We start from the raw sequence: 6560 nt of genomic DNA, 5'->3' as shown, positions 1-6560 counted from the left end.
AGCTCCCATCCTCCCCCGGCTTGCTAATCCCTCCTTATCCACATGACCCAGGAGCAGCCAGCAGCCCCTGAACGGGAAGCGCTGGCTCCGGGAGGAGGACATGGGCGGCTCTGGCTAGGCAGGCAGGACCTGGGAGGCCAAAGCCACCAGGAGGTCTCCGTGCCATGCTTGGCGGTGTTATTTCCCCTGTGATGGGGCTGAGGATTGAGGTGTCCAGCCTCGTGGCTGCCACAAGCTGCCCTGCACATCCCATCTGGGCTCCGTGAGCCACGGCGCATCCCTGCCCGCGGCCGCAGCCACGGAGCTGGGGGAGCCGAGTGACGCTGCGTGCGGTGGGATCGCTCGCTTGGGTTTTTGGCCATCTGTTTTCCAAGTCGGAAGGTCATGTGTATGTTGGCCGTGTTGCCAAGGATTCATCCACAACAAGCCCTTTTGTTTTGCTTTACAAGGTCTCCAGTGCATAAAAGGGCTGGACATTAATACCCTGCGTGAAAACGGGCCTTCCTTTCCCTCGGAGGAGATCTGGTCATCTCTTATGGGATAACCAGGGAAACGTATCACGCAACCCCTCTCGACTCGTAGCTGTTTAATGGTGAATGTGGGGAGCACTCCTGCCTTCAGCATGTTCTGTGGTCTGCTGGTTGGGTCCAAAGGTGATTTAACAGAGGATGGAGGTCAGGAGAGAATTAATGGTCAGAGGTGGGCCTGCTGAGCCAAACGGCACAGGGTCCATCCGCTCTCATCCCAGGGCAGGGGGTGATCCTGGCTGGGATCAGGGGCTGCTGCTTGCTGCTGCTGACCCCCAGAAGTGTCCCAGCATGGTGCGCTCCTCCACAAGTGCTTGCCACCAGGGAGAGCTGGCTCTGGGACCTTTAACAAGGGTCCGTATAAAAAATTCCCGCTGCTTCGTTCCCCTGTAATTAATATGACAGCTCGAGCAACACATTAATTATGAAACTAACGGGATAACAACGCGTTGTTGAAGCACTGCACAAGCTTGGGAAAATGCTGTGACTTTTTTTTTCCTGCGTATTTTACCCTCAAGGTAAAAAAAAAAAGAAAAAAAAAAAGAGAGAGAAAAAAAAAAAAAAAAAAGAGGAGTTCTGGGGCAGACTAAAGCGAGATCTTCATTTCCTGGGTGAATAAACTGCAAAAGCCCTCCTCTCCTTCCGCCGGGGGACTGCAGGCGTGCTGCATCTGCAACCCATCAGGGAGAAGCATGTGGGCTCATTGTTCGCGCTCCTGGCTCCAGAGAGGCATTTCTGTTTGGCGCATTTTTTATTCAAATTTTGTAAACACGAGCTCTCCTCACCCCTTTTTGGGCCGAAGCCCACTCAGCGGCCTCGAAACGTCACGGGGCGCGGCGAGCGGAGAACGTCCCCGGCCCTCAGCTCCGGCGGCGCTGCCAGGAGCCGCTCCGAAATGCCCATAAAAGCCGCTTTGCAGCGATCTGGTGCGTCTGAGCAAGCATTTGCACACACCTCCGAGCCCCTGTCTTTCTCGGTTAGCTTCAGCGCGTCCTCCTGGGGCAAGGCAGAGCCGGAGAAGACGGGCAGTGACGTGCGGGAAGGAATTAAAGTTTGAAAGCGCTCGCTGCCACCCTCGGAGTAGCTGCTGCAGGCGGACGATGCTGGATGAGCCCCGCTCTCCCCCTGCCTCTGCCCAGCACCCTTCTTGCTGCTCCACCCAAAATCCTGCACTGCTCGGGCCGTTTGCATCCCGCCATTCGGTACCCAGGTGCCCCCAAATCCCGGCCATGCTTGGTGCTGGTTTTCCTGCCACATCTCTCATCCTTCGCCCTTCAGCCGTGCTGCTGTCGGTCCTCGGGGTGCCGCAGGCTGCAGAGGGGAGCGCGGCCACCACGGCTCGCTGAGCTGACCAGTTTGGGGCTCAGAGCAGCCCGAGGGGAGTGATGCTGCAGTGCTGCCTTCGGGCACCCTTCTGCTGCTCTGGAGCCCTTGTGCCATTTGCTATCACCCTCTCTCTGTCAGTGTTTCCGTCTCCGGAGAGGCCACGGCACTTTTGCTTACCAGCTCAGTGATGCTGGATGCTCTAGGCCTCAGTTTTCCCATCTGCAAAATGGGCGTCGCTGTGATAAATTGCTTTTTAAAAAGTACCAGGAAATGAGATTTAGTGCCAACAGACCCGAGGCACCCTCAGAAATGAAACTCGTGGTGTTCCCACAAACCCAAAGCCGTAAAGTGCCAGAGCAGGGCTCACACGTTGGGTAGATGGGACAGCCCAACACACGTCCACCCGGGCCTCATGGGAGCGGTGCGGGGATGTTCAGCACGCAGAGGGCTGGGGGCTGCTCTAAGCCTTGCCCCAGCTGGCTGCTCTCCCCGCTGTGGTGGGCTGGGGAGGTGTAAAGGGGCTGTGGGGCCAGAGCGAGCTCCCTGTGCAGGTTGGGGATGGGAACGGGAGGTGGAGGAACCACAGAAGGGTCACCAAGGGTCTGGGCTGGGTTAGTCTGGCCAAAAATAGGTTAAAAGGGGGTCTGTTGGCAGCTTACAGCTCCTGGGCCAGCTTTTAGAAAGCTGGTGGAGCTACACGTCCTTTGGGAGTGGGAGACGACACAACACGGGACAGCAGCCACAGCTTGGGAGGTTTGGTGGGTGTTAGGGAAGGTGCAGGAGGGTCCAGCCCTGTGATGGGCACCTGGAGGGGGGGACCCATTCTGGGGGGCTCCAGGGTGGCAGGGGGTTGGAGCTAGGTGACCTGTAAGGTCCCTTCCAGCCCAAGCCATTCTGCGGTAATGAGTCTCCAGACGTTTGGATGTTGATTAATACCAAAGGCATCATCTCAGCCCTAAAGCCTCCTCCTGCTGGTGGCCAGAAAGATCTCCAGGACTAATTTATGGTCCCGCAAAGAGGTTTTGGTGACCCCAGCACCCAGCCTGCACGTGCCCATCTCTCCCCACAGTGTCGGCACGGCGGGGTTGGTTGCTCTGCTCTGCTCCCTTGGAAATCAGGGATTTTTCGGGGCAGGATGGAGCGGAGCAGCAGAGCGGTGCTGGCAGGAGTGGTCTGGGGAGACATGAAGCTTTCCAGACTGGGGTGAGAGGAGGAGAAATCGGTGTCAGCAGTGAGCAGAGGAAATCCCCCCATGTTGTGCCTGGTGGACGAGCACTTTCCCATCCCCGTACCTCAAACACTTTGGAAACAACACGGGAACGTCCTCTCTGCTCCGGGACAAGTGCCAAGGCTCAGCTGTTGCCCCAGATAAGCAGAGAGAAATAGCAAAACAGCACAGTGCAGTGTAGCACAGCCTGTGATGGGCTCGGGGCTAGCAGGCACCCGAGGCACCCTCCATGACAACTCCCAGGTGAAACTTTTTGCATCCCTACAGATGGGTGAACGACTCCGAGTTGTTCCACAGCATCACAGACTGGCTGGGGCTGGAAGGGACCCCTGGAGGACCCCTGGTCCAACCCCTGCTCAGGCAGGGCCACCCAGAGCCATGTCCCTGAGGGCCTTCCCCACCAGGCTGCTCCCCAGCTGGGTGCCCCCAGCATGTCCTGGGCTTGTTCTCCCCAGGGCAGGACTCTGCACTTCTCCTTGGTGAACCTCATCAGGTTTCACCTTGATTTCTCAGCTGACTGCAAACTATTTTAATCTAAAGTACTTAAGCAGTACTCTCCCCTGGACCTACTTGATGGTTATGAGCACCTGACAGCTGAGCACCTTTCCCTGGTGAGTGCCAGCACCAAATTCCCATCTTTTATAGGACACAGTGATGTGCCTGCACAGGACAGGCGGCGGGGCGGGCCCCTTTGCACGCTGCACATCCCTGTGTTTGCAGAAGCAGGAGACCTGGGGGTTTCTCTGGAGATGGAAATACGATTTTCCAGCTGACATTGAGCACCGGCTGCTCCAAGCCCTGTTGGTGTTGCCTCCCAGCACCTGCCAGAGGGGGTCCTGTCCCACGGGAAGCCACGTGGAAGAGGCTGGTGGGGGTCTTCTCTGCTCTTCTCACCACTGCATCACCAAGGATGGCATGGCAAGGACACTGTCCCGATGCAGGCCTTGGCCAGACTGCAGAGGTAGACACTGTTGGACAGGAGGTGCTCCAGGGTGCAAAGTGCTGGCATGAAAACACGTTGCTGTAAAGCTTGTCCCCAACCAGTGTCACCCAGGTCCAGCTGATGTGGTCTCAGATGATGCAGCTGAAGCTCCAATTGGGTGCGGGGAGTGGAGAGCAACCCAAAGAAAAAGTCCTCAGCCCAAATCCCACACTTTTCTGGTGGACGGGCTCTCCTGCACAAGCTGCAAGCAGCAACCACATCATTTGTCCCAACTTTTGTCCACCCCTGTGAGCTTGTTGGGATGGGAGGCGTCATCTTCTCCCCGTGGAGGAGAAATTGGACCAGCAGGGGCTCCTCGCTGCAGCACACGCTGCTTCGCTGAAGCCCCTTGGGACGGGACAGGCTGCCTTGTTGTGACCTTGCTGGGGACATTGATGGGACTTAGGAGCCACAGGACGCTGAGACATCGGGATGCTGCCAGCAAATGCAGCTCTGAGGGGTGGCCCTGCAAGCAGGATGCTTCTCTCTTGCCCAACAACCCCACAAGGAGCTTTCCTACCAAGTGAACCACCATGCCCATGTCAGATGGCCAAGCTCAGGCTGCCACCTACAATAAGGGACAGAAGTGTCACCTGGAAGGACCCGGGTGGTCCATCAGCTGCTCAAGCAGGCGTCCTGCTGACACCAGAGCTGTGCAGAGCTCCGTGTCTGCTCGACATTCTTGTTGCTGAGTGGAGAAGCGGCCAGCCCTGCCCGGCCGATGACCCGGCTGTGGGGGTGGAGCAGGGGCTCTCCCTTGGTTTGGCAGGGCTGGGGGAGTAAAGGTAAAAAAAATACCACAGATCAACACTGTAAATAATTGGTTTTCTTAATTAAAAAGCACTTTTTTGTTTTTCCTTCCCTCCCCCCCCCCTCCTGGAGGACAGCATCCTGGCAGGGATCAGGCTCTCGGGTTTAGAAGCTCATTGCATAGCCTTACAAAAAGAAGCCACTTCCTTGCCACTGGCCACACGAGAACCATGACACCTCCCATGAAGACATGGCCTAGAGGGCACTCGCTTGACTACGGGAACCCTTGGTGATGGTGCTGGACCCAGAGCTCCTTGGTCATGCTAGTGGCTGAGTTTAGGGTGAAATTTTCTTGACGAGCCTCCGTGCACCCAGGTGGAGAAGCAAGTCAGGAGTGGGAGCTTGAACAGGGCACCAAACCCAGGTGTCAGCAGAGAAATCAGCTGTGATTGCACACAGCCACACTCACACACACATGAATGAAGTGTTGTCCCCGAGCTGCTGCTGGAAGCAAGGCACTGGTTGGAGTCTTGGTCATGGGCTAAGTTTGATTTTGAAGTGAAATTCAGCCCTGGTGGGACAACATGGTGCTGGAGATGAGGGCACGCGGTCATGGTGGGGAGCTGGCTGTGGGGCTGCGTGAAGGAAGCCACCAACACGATCAAAAGACTGGAACATTTCTGCTAGAAGATGGCGCCAGGCTCTCCTCAGTGGTGCCAGTGCCAGGAGCAGAGGCACTGGGCACAAGCTGGAGCACGGGAGGCTCCATCTGAACATCGGGAAGCGCTCCTGTGCTGTGCAGGTGATGGAGCACTGGCACGGGCTGCCAGAGAGCCTGTGGGGTCTCCGTCCATGGGAATCTTCAAAAGCCGCCTGGACGTGGTCCTGGGCAACCTGCTCTGGGTCTCCCTGCTTGGGCAGGGGTCGGAGCACTTGCACCCAGAGGTGCCTCCGACCCCAGCCGTGCTGCGATCCTGCGATCCTGTGAGCAGTGATGCTCAGCCTGGGTGCGAGAGCACTTCCAGGCGGGGCCAACCCCAGCAGCCAAGGACCGGGAGCACACAATGCTCGGGGGAGCTATGGGACCACGGGGGACAGAGTAGGGCTGACATCTCCACTCCTTCCACCCAGCCGTGGAGCCGAGCAGGCGATCAGTGCGGGCTGAGAGCGGGGCTGTGCGCCTGGGACGCGGGGCTGCTCTTGCAGGAGGACTCGGGCTGCTGTCCTAGGGATGTGGGGCTGCTGTCCTAGGGATGTGGGGCTGCTGTCCCAGGGATGTGGGGCTGCTGCCCCGGGGATGCTGTTCTAGGGTACAGGACGCGCATCCTGAGCCCATGGGGTGCGTGCCGGGGGCTCGGGGCTCTCACGGGGGTAACGGCGGCGCTCGGAGCTGCAGCCCCGAGCTCCTTGGAGCCCCGGGGGGAGCCCAGCGCCTTCCCCCAGCCCCCGGGGGCAGCCCGGAGCGATCGGTGCCGGCTCGGGGAGCCGCCGGTCTCTTGTCTCTTTAAAAAGCTGAAGCCCGAAAGTTCATCAAAGTTGAGAAAGTTTTTCGTGGAAAAGGGAGGAGAAAAAAAAAAAAGAAAGCAACAACAACAACAAAAAAAAAACAGACCCGCAAAAAAAAAAAAAAACAAAAAACACAACAGAACCCGACCAAAAAAAGCCCCTGGACACCCCTCACCCCCCCGACGGCCGGGGGCGGGCCGGGCCGGGATTGGCTTTGGGCGGCCCGGGGGCGGCCCCGGGG

The sequence above is a fragment of the Aythya ferina genome, assembly GCF_964211825.1.
Source record: "Aythya ferina genome assembly, chromosome: 11".
Lineage (NCBI taxonomy): Eukaryota > Metazoa > Chordata > Aves > Anseriformes > Anatidae > Aythya > Aythya ferina.
This window is presented reverse-complemented; position numbering follows the sequence as displayed.